Below are 14,973 nucleotides of genomic sequence, written 5' to 3' on the forward strand. Positions count from 1 at the left end.
ACAGTGTGAAGAGAACTATAATAAAACAGTGTTAAGAGAACTATAATAAAACAGTGTTAAGAGAACTATAATAAAACAGTGTTAAGAGAACTATAATAAAACAGTGTTAAGAGAACTATAATAAAACAGTGTTAAGAGAACTATAATAAAACAGTGTTAAGAGAACTATAATAAAACAGTGTTAAGAGAACTATAATAAAACAGTGTTAAGAGAACTATAATAAAACAGTGTTAAGAGAACTATAATAAAACAGTGTTGAGAGAACTATAATAAAACAGTGTTAAGAGAACTATAATAAAACAGTTTTGAGAGAACTATAATAAAACAGTGTTGAGAGAACTATAATAAAACAGTGTTGAGAGAACTATAATGAAACAGTGTTAAGAGAACTATAATAAAACAGTGTTGAGAGAACAATAATAAAACAGTGTTGAGAGAGAACTATAATAAAACAGTGTTGAGAGAACTAAAATAAAACAGTGTTGAGAGAACTATAATAAAACAGTGTTGAGAGAACTATAATAAAACAGTGTTGAGAGAACTATAATAAAACAGTGTTGAGAGAACTATAATAAAACAGTGTTTAGAGAGAACTATAATAAAACAGTGTTTAGAGAGAACTATAATAAAACAGTGTTAAGAGAACTATAATAAAACAGTGTTGAGAGAACTATAATAAAACAGTGTTTAGAGAGAACTATAATAAAACAGTGTTAAGAGAGAACTATAATAAAACAGTGTTAAGAGAACTATAATAAAACAGTGTTAAGAGAACTATAATAAAACAGTGGTGAGAGAACTATAATAAAACAGTGTTAAGAGAGAACTATAATAAAACAGTGTTAAGAGAGAACTATAATAAAACAGTGTTTAGAGAGAACAATAATAAAACAGTGTTAAGAGAACTATAATAAAACAGTGTTAAGAGAACTATAATAAAACAGTGTTAAGAGAGAACTATAATAAAACAGTGTTAAGAGAACTATAATAAAACAGTGTTAAGAGAACTATAATAAAACAGTGTTGAGAGAACTATAATAAAACAGTGTTTAGAGAGAACTATAATAAAACAGTGTTAAGAGAACTATAATAAAACAGTGTTGAGAGAACTATAATAAAACAGTGTTTAGAGAGAACTATAATAAAACAGTGTTAAGAGAACTATAATAAAACAGTGTTAAGAGAACTATAATAAAACAGTGTTAAGAGAACTATAATAAAACAGTGTTAAGAGAACTATAATAAAACAGTGTTGAGAGAACTATAATAAAACAGTGTTAAGAGAACTATAATAAAACAGTGTTTAGAGAACTATAATAAAACAGTGTTTAGAGAACTATAATAAAACAGTGTTGAGAGAACTATAATAAAACAGTGTTGAGAGAACAATAATAAAACAGTGTTGAGAGAACTATAATAAAACAGTGTTGAGAGAACAATAATAAAACAGTGTTTAGAGAACTATAACAAAAACAGTGTTGAGAGAGAACTATAATAAAACAGTGTTAAGAGAACTATAATAAAACAGTGTGAAGAGAACTATAATAAAACAGTGTTAAGAGAACTATAATAAAACAGTGTTAAGAGAACTATAATAAAACAGTGTTAAGAGAACTATAATAAAACAGTGTTAAGAGAACTATAATAAAACAGTGTTAAGAGAACTGTAATAAAACAGTGTTAAGAGAACTATAATAAAACAGTGTTAAGAGAACTATAATAAAACAGTGTTAAGAGAACTATAATAAAACAGTGTTAAGAGAACTATAATAAAACAGTGTTGAGAGAACTATAATAAAACAGTGTTAAGAGAACTATAATAAAACAGTTTTGAGAGAACTATAATAAAACAGTGTTGAGAGAACTATAATAAAACAGTGTTGAGAGAACTATAATGAAACAGTGTTAAGAGAACTATAATAAAACAGTGTTGAGAGAACAATAATAAAACAGTGTTGAGAGAGAACTATAATAAAACAGTGTTGAGAGAACTAAAATAAAACAGTGTTGAGAGAACTATAATAAAACAGTGTTGAGAGAACTATAATAAACCAGTGTTGAGAGAACTATAATAAAACAGTGTTGAGAGAACTATAATAAAACAGTGTTTAGAGAGAACTATAATAAAACAGTGTTTAGAGAGAACTATAATAAAACAGTGTTAAGAGAACTATAATAAAACAGTGTTGAGAGAACTATAATAAAACAGTGTTTAGAGAGAACTATAATAAAACAGTGTTAAGAGAACTATAATAAAACAGTGTTAAGAGAACTATAATAAAACAGTGTTAAGAGAACTATAATAAAACAGTGTTAAGAGAACTATAATAAAACAGTGTTGAGAGAACTATAATAAAACAGTGTTAAGAGAACTATAATAAAACAGTGTTTAGAGAACTATAATAAAACAGTGTTAAGAGAACTATAATAAAACAGTGTTAAGAGAACTATAATAAAACAGTGTTAAGAGAACTATAATAAAACAGTGTTAAGAGAACTATAATAAAACAGTGTTAAGAGAACTATAATAAAACAGTGTTAAGAGAACTATAATAAAACAGTGTTAAGAGAACTATAATAAAACAGTGTTAAGAGAACTATAATAAAACAGTGTTAAGAGAACTATAATAAAACAGTGTTGAGAGAACTATAATAAAACAGTGTTAAGAGAACTATAATAAAACAGTTTTGAGAGAACTATAATAAAACAGTGTTGAGAGAACTATAATAAAACAGTGTTGAGAGAACTATAATAAAACAGTGTTAAGAGAACTATAATAAAACAGTGTTGAGAGAACAATAATAAAACAGTGTTGAGAGAACTATAATAAAACAGTGTTAAGAGAACTATAATAAAACAGTGTTAAGAGAACTATAATAAAACAGTGTTAAGAGAACTATAATAAAACAGTGTTAAGAGAACTATAATAAAACAGTGTTAAGAGAACTATAATAAAACAGTGTTAAGAGAACTATAATAAAACAGTGTTGAGAGAACTATAATAAAACAGTGTTAAGAGAACTATAATAAAACAGTTTTGAGAGAACTATAATAAAACAGTGTTGAGAGAACTATAATAAAACAGTGTTGAGAGAACTATAATAAAACAGTGTTAAGAGAACTATAATAAAACAGTGTTGAGAGAACAATAATAAAACAGTGTTGAGAGAACTATAATAAAACAGTGTTAAGAGAACTATAATAAAACAGTGTTAAGAGAACTATAATAAAACAGTGTTGAGAGAACTATAATAAAACAGTGTTAAGAGAACTATAATAAAACAGTTTTGAGAGAACTATAATAAAACAGTGTTGAGAGAACTATAATAAAACAGTGTTGAGAGAACTATAATAAAACAGTGTTAAGAGAACTATAATAAAACAGTGTTGAGAGAACAATAATAAAACAGTGTTGAGAGAGAACTATAATAAAACAGTGTTGAGAGAACTAAAATAAAACAGTGTTGAGAGAACTATAATAAAACAGTGTTGAGAGAACTATAATAAAACAGTGTTGAGAGAACTATAATAAAACAGTGTTGAGAGAACTATAATAAAACAGTGTTTAGAGAGAACTATAATAAAACAGTGTTTAGAGAGAACTATAATAAAACAGTGTTGAGAGAACTATAATAAAACAGTGTTGAGAGAACTATAATAAAACAGTGTTTAGAGAGAACTATAATAAAACAGTGTTGAGAGAACTATAATAAAACAGTGTTGAGAGAACTATAATAAAACAGTGTTTAGAGAGAACTATAATAAAACAGTGTTGAGAGAACTATAATAAAACAGTGTTGAGAGAACTATAATAAAACAGTGTTGAGAGAGAACTATAATAAAACAGTGTTGAGAGAACTATAATAAAACAGTGTTGAGAGAACTATAATAAAACAGTGTTTAGAGAGAACAATAATAAAACAGTGTTAAGAGAACTATAATAAAACAGTGTTAAGAGAACTATAATAAAACAGTGTTGAGAGAACTATAATAAAACAGTGTTTAGAGAGAACAATAATAAAACAGTGTTAAGAGAACTATAATAAAACAGTGTTAAGAGAGAACTATAATAAAACAGTATTGAGAGAACTATAATAAAACAGTGTTTAGAGAGAACAATAATAAAACAGTGTTAAAAGAACTATAATAAAACAGTGTTGAGAGAGAACTATAATAAAACAGTGTTAAGAGAACTATAATAAAACAGTGTTGAGAGAACTATAATAAAACAGTGTTAAGAGAACTATAATAAAACAGTGTTAAGAGAACTATAATAAAACAGTGTTTAGAGAGAACTATAATAAAACAGTGTTTAGAGAGAACTATAATAAAACAGTGTTAAGAGAACTATAATAAAACAGTGTTAAGAGAACTATAATAAAACAGTGTTGAGAGAACTATAATAAAACAGTGTTAAGAGAACTATAATAAAACAGTGTTAAGAGAGAACAATAATAAAACAGTGTTAAGAGAACTATAATAAAACAGTGTTTAGAGAGAACTATAATAAAACAGTGTTAAGAGAACTATAATAAAACAGTGTTGAGAGAACTATAATAAAACAGTGTTTAGAGAGAACTATAATAAAACAGTGTTAAGAGAACTATAATAAAACAGTGTTTAGAGAGAACTATAATAAAACAGTGTTAAGAGAACTATAATAAAACAGTGTTAAGAGAACTATAATAAAACAGTGTTGAGAGAACTATAATAAAACAGTGTTAAGAGAACTATAATAAAACAGTGTTGAGAGAACAATAATAAAACAGTGTTGAGAGAACTATAATAAAACAGTGTTAAGAGAACTATAATAAAACAGTGTTTAGAGAGAACTATAATAAAATAGTGTTAAGAGAACTATAATAAAACAGTGTTAAGAGAACTATAATAAAACAGAGTTAAGAGAACTATAATAAAACAGTGTTTAGAGAGAACTATAATGAAACAGTGTTAAGAGAACTATAATAAAACAGTGTTAAGAGAACTATAATAAAACAGTTGTCAGGACCCGGTGCGAGAAACAGTCACTAATAATCGTCAGAACCCAGAAGATGAGGCAGACACAGCAGTACTAGAGATGGTGGTTTAATTAAAGAACAAAATCTTCAGGCAAAGAAACTAAATCCACAATGTCCAAAAATAAAGCCAAAAGGCACAAAATGGAAATCCTCCAAAATACAAAAGAAACTCCACAAAGTGGTAAAAAACAGCAGGGAAAAAAACCCCTCAAAAGACTACTCAAATAATACACAAGAACTAAACCAGAGAACCTCTGGAAAATCCAACAAGAGAAATATCTGAATAAAACAAGGCTTGGGCTGGGGCTGGGTGCTAACTTTCAAACACTGAGCAAGGAACTGAGGAACACACAGGGTTTAAATACTAACAAGGGAATGACCTACAGGTGCAAACAATAATAAGAGCAAGAAAAACAAAAGGTACAAAAAAGGTGCAATGGGGACATCTAGTGACCAAAACCCGAACCGTCTTGGCCAAAACCTGACAACAGTGTTGCGAGAACTATAATAAAACAGTGTTGAGAGAACAATAATAAAACAGTGTTAAGAGAACTATAATAAAACAGTGTTGAGAGAACTATAATAAAACAGTGTTGAGAGAACAATAATAAAACAGAGCTCAGAAAGACCTATAACAACTTGAAGCAGGATTTCTCACAGTCAGTGTTGGTGCTGTAATGTGTTGGTCACTGTGGTAGTTTGTTGTTTCTCCATTCATAAAAGCTTCCATGGACTTACAATAACAGAACTCTGAACTGATGTCTGCGTAATACTGTTCATAAATTCCTCTATAATATTGGTTTTCAAATATTTCCACCAATATTAGTGCCCCTTCTCTCTATCGTCTCACTCACCTCATTTCGCTCTGGAAGAGAACTCCCTGTACTACCATAAGTAAACTGTGTTTCACACACACACACACAAAGCGAGACCTCCCTGGGTTATAGAGAAAGGGGTGAAATGTGTTTCATTGCACAACCATAAAGGTTATAGTAAAGACACCATACAGCATCAAAGCAAATGTTATTGGTCACCTATACATATTTTGCAGATGTAATCGCATGTATAGCGAAATGCATATGTTCCTAGCTCCAACAGTGCAGTAAAACAACAAACGCGAATCCCAAAATGTAAAGAAAGGAATTAAGAAATATAGAAATATTAGAACGAGCAATGACAGAGTCTGGAACATAAATATGTATATAATGGTATATATAGACATTATGGACAGTATATTAATAGGAAAGGTGTGTACAGCAGTAGTTATATAGGATGAGCCTTTACTAGAATACAGTATATACACATGAAGTTGGGTAAAACAGTATGTATGTATTTTTTTCACAAACAAACAAATAAAAAATACAGCATAAAAACATTGAGCATGACATCTAGACTTATCCTCCACCATAACACACATACTGTAATGAGTGTGCTGAGAGTCGGGAAGCAAGTTCAGGGAGTGAGTGTTTTAACTTCTTTCAGCTAGGGGGCAGAATTTTTATGTTTGGAAAAATAATGTTCCCAAGGTAAACGGACTATTTCTCAGGTTCAGATGCTAGAATATGCATATAATTGACAGATTAGTATAGAAAACACTCTAAAGTTTCCAAAACTGTCAAAATATTGTCTGTGAGTATAACAGAACTGATTTTGCAGGCGAAAACCTGAGGAAATCCAACCCGGAAGTGCCTTTTATTTGGAAAAATCCCTGTTCCGTTGCCTGCCCCTCCTCCATTTAAAGGGGTATCAACCAGATTCCTTTTCCTCAGGCTGTGACCAGGCTGTGACCTTTTATTTTTTAAAATGAGCGATATTTTTCAAAACGCGTCAGGTGTCCTTTGATTAGTTCCTGCACGTGAGAGATGTAGCTCGACATTTTCTTTTTCTGTAGTATTGAACAGGTTACCGCCCGTTTGAAATATTATCGATTATGTATGTTAAAAACAACCTGAGGATTGATTATAAAAAACGTTTGACATGTTTCTACGAACATTACGGATACTTTTTAGAATTTTCGTCTGCCTTTCAGGACCGGAACGAGCCTGTGTTTTTTTGGAGGCTAGCTGTTCTTACTGTTTTGTCTAGTGATTGATAAACTCACAAACGCTTGGGTTGCTTTCGCTGTAAAGCATATTTTCAAAATCTGACACGATAGGTGGATTAACAACAAGCTAAGCTGTGTTTTGGTATATTTCACTTGTGATTTCATGATTATAAATATTATTATTATTTTTTTTTATTTAGCGCTCTGCAATTCAGCAGTTGTTTACGCTAAAGGGATCCGTGCGGCAAGAAGTTAATAAATAAAATAAACAATGACCACAAAACACAAACAAAGCACCGACATGAAAACAGAGTCAATAACACCTGAGGAAAGAACCAAGGGGAGTGACAGATATAGGGAAGATAATCAAGGAGGTGATGAAGTCCAGGTGAGTATCATGATGCGCAGGTGTGCGAGACAATGTTGACAGGTGTGCGGGATAATCAGCAGCCTGATGACCTAGAAGTCAGAGAGGGAGTATACGTGACAGTACCCCCTGCCCGACGCGCGGCTCCAGCCGCAGGACGCCGTCAAAGGGGACGAACCCGGGGATCAGGAGCGGACCGGCCACCCCTGCTGATGCGCGAGAACCTTTCACACCAGCTGAGGCACGGGAACCTGTCGTGTCAGCTGGGGCGCGGGAACCTGACAGATCGGTTGAGGCAGGGGAGCCTGGCGAACCGGCTGAGGCATGAGAACCTGACGAGCCGGTGGAAGCAGGGGAGCCTGGCGATCCAGCGGCGGCATGAAAGCCCGATGAGCCGGCTGAGGCAGGGGAGCCTGGCAATCCGGCTAAGGCATGAAAGCTGAGGAAGTTCAGGGAGTGAGTGTATTAATAAATAAAATAATGTCAATAGGGGGTATTGTGTGTAGGCCAGTGACTAAAAAATCTACACTACCGTTCAAAAGTTTGGGGTCACTTAGAAATGTCCTTGTTTTTGAAAGAAAAGCCATTTTTTTGTCCATTAAAACAACATAAAATTGATCAGAAATACAGTGTAGACATTGATAATGTTGTAAATGACTATTGTAGCTGGAAACGACTCATTTTTCATGGAATATCTACATAGGTGTACAGAGGCACATTATCAGCAACCATCACTCCTGTGTTCCAATGGCAAGTTGTGTTAGCTTATCCAAGTTAAGCATTTTAAAATGCTAATTGATCATTAGAAAACCCTTTTGCAATTACAGTGGGGTGAACAAGTATTTGATACACTGCCGATTTTGCAGGTTTTCCTACTTACAAAGCATGTAGAGGTCTGTAATTTTTATCATAGGTACACTTCAACTGTGAGAGACGGAATCTAAAACAAGCACAGCTGAAAACTGTTGTGCTGATTTATAGAAGCAATAAAACTGTTCTTCTTCAGAGTAGTTGAGTATCTGGAGCATCAGCATTTGTGGCTTCAATTACAGGCTGAAAATGACCAGAAACAAAGACTCTTTCTTCTGAAACTCGTCAGTCTATTCTTGTTCTGAGAAAAGAAGGCTATTCCATGTGAGAAATTGCCAAGAAACAGAAGATATCATACACCGCTGTGTACTACTCCCTTCACAGAACAGCGCAAACTGTCTCTAACCAGAATAGAAAGAGGAGTGGGAGGCCCCGGTGCACAACTGAGCAAGAGGACAAGTACATTAAAGTGTCTAGTTTGAGAAACAGATGCCTCACAAGTCCTCAACTGGCAGCTTCATTAAATAGTACCTGCAAAACACCAGTCTCAATGTCAACAGTGAAGAGGCGACTCCGGGATGCTGGCCTTCAGCAAATGAAGTCCAATACAGCAAATGAAAGATAAACATCTTGTTAATCTACCCATAGTGTCCGATTTAAAAAATGCTTTACAGCGAAAGCACAACATATGATTATGTTAGATCACCACCAAGTCAAAAAAACACACAGCCATTTATCCAGCCAAAGATAGGAGTCACAAAAAGCAGAAATAGAGATAAAATTCATCCCTATCCTTTGATGATCTTCATCAGATGACACTCATAGAACTTCATGTTACATAATACATATATGTTTTGTTCGATAAAGTTCATATTTATATCCAAAAACCTCAGCTTACATTGGCGCCATGTTCAGAAATGCCTCCAAAATATCCGGAGAAATTGCAGAGAGCCACGTCAAATAACATAAATACTCATCATAAACTTTGATGAAAGATACATGTTTTACATAGAATTAAAGATACGCTTGTTCTTAATGCAACCACTGTGTCAGATTTTTTTTAAACTTTACGGAAAAAGCTAACCATGCAATAATCTGAGACGGCTCTCAGAAAATAAATAAAAATTTCCGCCACGTTGGAGTCAACAGAAATCAGAAATTACATTATAAATATTCCCTTACCTTTGATGATCTTCATCAGAATGCACTCCCAGGAATCCTAGTTCCACAATAAATTGTTGTTTTGTTCGATAATGTCCATTATTTATGTTCAAGTAGCTACTTTTGTTAGCACGTTTAGTACACATATCCAAACGCTCGTGCAGGTCCAGCCGAACGTCGGACGAAAACATCAAAAAGTTATATTACAGGTCGAAGAAACTTGTCAAACTAAGTATAGAATCAATCTTTAGGATGTTGTTATCATAAATATTCAATAACGTTCCAACCGGAGAATTCCTTTGTCTGTAGAGAAGCAATGGAACGCAGGTCGCTATCATGTGAAATGCACGTGACCAGGACCTGGCTCTCTGCCAGACCACTGACTCAAACAGCTCCCATCCGGCTCCACATTACAGTAGAAGCCTCATTGAAGGTTCTACAGACTGTTGACATCTAGTGGAAGCCGTAGGAAGTGCAAACAGATCCATATACTACTGTGCATTCAATAGGGACTGAGTTGAAAATCGACCAACCTCAGATATTCCACTTCCTCGTTGGATTTTTTTCAGGTATTCGCCTGCCATATGAGTTCTGTTATACCCACAGACATCATTCAAACAGTTTTAGAAACTTCAGAGTGTTTTCTATCCACTGGTAATAATAATATGCATATATTAGCATCGGGGACAGAGTAGGGGGCAGTTCACTCTGGGCACGCTATTCATCCAAAAGTGAAAATGCTCTGTTTGTCTGAAGGGATCTGAAAGGATAACCATACAAGGACATGCTATTACCAGTCAGAAAACGCCCATCTGCTGAGGTGATTCTAGGTCTTCTAACCTCCTGTGGACACGATTCAAATCAAACAAAATACTGTCTGACACAAAACATAAGAGACTACAGTTCCATTGGCTCAGCATCCCAAAATCCTGAAATGCTATTGATAAAACATCAGTAAATATTCTATAGTAATTACACAAACAAGCATGCAAACGCATACACACCTTCCACCCCAAATAAGGGCAGTTCTGAGAGAGAGGGAATGCTTTCAGCCCAGTCCAGGAAAACGTGCAGGCATTAATCACATGATGCTGTCACACAGCCCAGGAATGGAGCTGAGGACCATTGTAAACACAGCAGAATATTGATGCATACTGGAGCCTGTACACTACGATATAGCATTGATTCTGTTTTATTTCATAACAGCAGGTGTGATACGGCCTCTTAATTGCTATCAATTTTTCCTCTTCCAAAAGATAAATATTTTCAAAAATAGATTTCTGTGTCAGAATCAACCTCCAGCTATTTGTTTGCGCCCTGTCCTTGCCACTATGTGTGTGTCTATGCCCGTGCCTGTGCATACACTAATCAGTCCTAAGCATGTCTGACACGGCATGCGCGGTGAGGTAATGATTGGCTGCTTGGTTTAAAGAGTCCAATCACAGGAGTTTTTTCCTCTGTTGTCTTTCTGAGGTGAGACGGCAGAAAATTTGCCAGCATTTATTTACTCACGTCACCCTGACTGACACTACTGGACGACTGCCACACAAATCACCATCCACATCTCTCTCTCTCTCTCTCTCTAACAGACTGGCTGGCTCCTGGTAGGGTGTTAGGTAAACCTTTAGCAGAGCTGAGTGCTGAATAGCTGGGAGCAGGCTGGGCTGTGGTGGCTAGAATAACGAGGTAGCAGTTCATGACTGGGTCTTTCTCCTGCCCTTCCCATTACACAGACTGATACAGTTCAACCACAGGGTATCAGAGTGAGTTTTGCTATGACACCCTGAACAGTGTGTGTGTGTGAGTGTGTGCATGTGTGGGTGTGTGCCTGCCACCTTATTAAAACCTCTTGACACTACAGGGGGTGCTGTTTCAACTTGGACATTTATCGTTCCCAAATTAAACTGCCTCGTACTCAATTCTTGCTCGTACAATATGCATATTATTATTACTATTGGATAGAAAACAATCTCTCGTTTCTAAAACCGTTTGAATTATGTCTGTGGGTGAACCAGAACTCTTTCTGCAGCGAAATCCATGACAGGAACTGCGAAGGTCTGAAAACGAGGCTCTGTTCTCAGATCAGTTTAAAGCTCTGTATGTGTCCTATGGGTCGACATGAACTGCACCCGCCTTCCCCATGGATGTCAGTAACCAATGAGAAGTGGAATGGAGTGTCTACGTAGTTCTCAGAGCTTATAAAAGGCCAAGGAACGAAGTGCGCTCTCTTTTCGTCGTTCGTCATTGCGCAAAGCAAGACCTCAAGATGGCATTTTGAAACGCTCAGTTATCGGCCTTAGCTATATCCGTCTGTAATTTAATTCTATATAGGTGTTAGAAACATCATAACGAAGTTATTTTAAACCGAGTTATATCAGTTTATGCGAGTATATTGCTATTTTCGGAATTTCCTTAGTATTGCGTTTTGGGGATTTGGGAATGTTGTGGCCACATAGCTATTGTTAGCTGCTAATTCCGAAGTTGAAGACGACGTTTTACAACCAAGCAACGATTCTTTTGGACAAAGGACACCTTGCCAAAGATTCTGATGGAAGCTCGTCCAAAAGTAAGAACTATTTATGATGTTATTCCGTATTTATGTGGAAAAATGTAAACGCATTTGTCCGCCGTTATTGCGGCACTAGTCTGGCTGTAACGCACACTGTATGTCTAGTAACGTTAATTTTAAAAATCTAACTCAGCGGTTGCATTAATAACTAATGCATCTTTCATTTGCTGTCCAACCTGTATTTTTTTGTCAATCTAATCGATAAATAATCGTAAACTTAGGTGCCTTTCCAAGATGGCGCCGGCCAGAATGCATGACCTGTTGCCACTCATCACATTGTATAACCACGATTTGTGCTGCTAAATATGCACATTTTCGAACAAAACCTATATGCATTGTGTAATATGATGTTACAGGACTGTCATCTGACGAAGTATATCAAGGTTAGTCAAAAATTATATATCTTTTGCTGTATTGTTACGATCGCTAACCTGTGCTGCTGGTAAATTGCTTGTGTTTCTGGCTATTGTGCTAAGCTAATATAATGCTATATTGTGTTTTCGCTGTAAAACACTTAAAAAATCTGACATATTGGCTGGATTCACAAGATGTTGGGCTTTCATTTGCTGTACGCTGTGTATTTTTCAGAAATGTTTTAAGATGAGTAATTAGGTATTTGACGTTGGTCTCTGTAATTATTCTGGCAGCTTCGGCACTATTTCAGATTGCAGCTGCAATGTAGAACTGTGATTTATACCTGAAATATGCACATTTTTCTAAAAAAACATATGCTATACAATAAATATGTTATCCGACTGTCATCTTATGAAGTTGTTTCTTGGTTAGTGGCTATTTATATCTTTATTTGGTCGAATTAGTGATGGCTACTGATGGAGTAAAAAACTGGTGGAGTAAAAAAAGTGGTGTCTTTTGCTAATGTGGTTAGCTAATAGATTTACATATTGTGTCTTCCCTGTAAAACATTTTAAAAATCAGAAATGATGGCTGGATTCACAAGATGTGTATCTTTCATCTGGTGTCTTGGACTTGTGATTTAATGATATTTAGATGCTAGTATTTACTTGTGACGCTATGCTAGGCTATGCTAGTCAGCTTTTTTACTGTGGGGGGTGCTCCCGGATCCGGGGTTGGGAAGAATTAGAGGTTAAAGCTGTTAGCAAACACAAACACGCACACACATAACCAAAGAAAAGCGGACATGTTTCACTATGTATTATTATGCTATACAATTGTATTAACACTTCTATTATTTCTTAGGCAATCTTCTGTCATGCTGCCCCCTTGAGCATTTATTTTACAGAGAAGAAATCTGCACTACTTCAGATTGTGACAGAAGGGTATTAAGCCACTGAATCAACAGAGTGAACAGACAGTACCACACACACATACACACACACACACAGGCACACACACACAGAAACCAGACTATTAGCATTGAGGTGAGAAGAAGTGCAGAAGAGAGGAGGAGAGTTTACTACTGTCAGAAGACTGTCAGAATGTCCTCATACCAAACTCATCTTAAACATTTTGTCTCTGTCTCTATGAAATACTCCTCACATACCGACGGGAGATAAAGACAAAACTCTAAATCAGAAAGAGAGAAAAATGTGTATACTGTATGAGGCTTATCCATTTATCAACTCCTGGCTCGTGATAATCTGTATAATGTGAACTATCCACCTCTTATATTTGAGCTCCACAGATCAAATCAAAAAGCTTTCTCCTACACTTCTGTAGCTTTGAAGTAGACCACTTGTTAGTAAACCAATGTAAACCTTGTCAATCAACTGTTTGTGTACTATTCTTGTAGACCTACTTTTTTTAAATAAATACTTAGAGGTGCCCTAACTGTCCAAGTAGTCATAATTCAAAACGCAGATCATAAGAGCCTTTGGCAAACTGACAAGGCTATGAAGACATCAAACCATTCCCCTTAGAGAAAAACATTGCGTAAAACACCAATACCCAATTAAATATTTACTCAACCACATGTCTAACGCAACACATTTGGCTATTCATTGTAAACTTTTTTTTTACCAGATTAACTATTTGCATGATGTATGGTCATGTTCTACACACATTTAACATATGTGTATTTTACTTATTTGTTCGTAATATATAAAATAAACGAAACCATCCTTACTTCGCAAAGTACCTGTTCTCAACGTTGTCTTGTCGCTGCTGGAACGGGATTCCTCCCGTGCGTAATGATGACCAGAGCTGAACTCACACACAGAACTTAACAACACATTCCCGAAACCTTACAATACACCTGGCAAGGGTGTATAACACAGCAGCGATAAAAGTTGCTCAAACGAAATCGCCCCAATATTTCCCTGCGCTTCCTTTATTCACTTCTGAGCAGTTTGACGCACGCTCAAGTCCCCGCCGACGCGAAGAACTGGCTATGCACTCCACTTGCACGTGCTAAATGGATGGAGAGGGATGAGTTGGAAATGTGGCATCTTGCCTCGAGGGAGGGAAGTAGGGATGGCAAATCCCCACTCATTGCCCCTCTAAAAAGAAGAAAGATATGCAGTTTATAAACTGCATAACACTGCTGAAAAACCTCCATCCAAATAGGTTGACAACCACATTGATTTGTATATATTGTAGTGTTGTATATTGTAGTGTTAACACAACAACTAGAAAACTTGTCAAGAGGTTTGGACCTCTTAATGGTTAAGGTGTTGGATTGACAACCTCTGGACCGGGGTTCCAGTCCCGGCCACAGCTACTCCCTGAACTTCCTACAGTATTTAAACCTACTTAAAACCTAATAGCCTTAGTATACAGTATGTTGTTTGAATCCATTTTCAACAGCCATCTCTCCCTCAACCGGTTTGCAGCAGAGTAAGACCTTGTTGCAGGAATGAATAATACTGTAGTGTTCTTGTGCCACTGTGTTCTATGCAAACCTGCACCTATAGCTAATGGTATATCATTTATTGAATTCTCTGTACATCTTGTATTAAACTACCATTTAGCATTTGTAACAAGCCTACTACAAATAAGAAGAGCTACCCAAGATAACATCTGTA

General features: G+C 35.3%; 1 protein-coding gene across 2 annotated transcripts in view; it reads right to left on the reverse strand.

Annotated features, from left to right (window-relative positions):
• Positions 1–14,350, reverse strand: part of LOC139584657 (semaphorin-3D-like) — a 76,466-nt gene extending 62,116 nt beyond the window's left edge. Inside the window, exon 1 of one of the 2 annotated variants that reach the window (XM_071416758.1) lies at positions 14,088–14,350. The gene's annotated coding sequence lies outside the window, so the exon portion shown is untranslated. Of the gene's footprint in view, positions 1–14,075 lie in introns of both variants that reach the window. The other variant, XM_071416757.1, reaches the window with a different exon arrangement.
• Between the last annotated feature and the right edge of the window lie 623 nt (positions 14,351–14,973).

The sequence above is a fragment of the Salvelinus alpinus genome, chromosome 9 (genome assembly GCF_045679555.1).
Source record: "Salvelinus alpinus chromosome 9, SLU_Salpinus.1, whole genome shotgun sequence".
Lineage (NCBI taxonomy): Eukaryota > Metazoa > Chordata > Actinopteri > Salmoniformes > Salmonidae > Salvelinus > Salvelinus alpinus.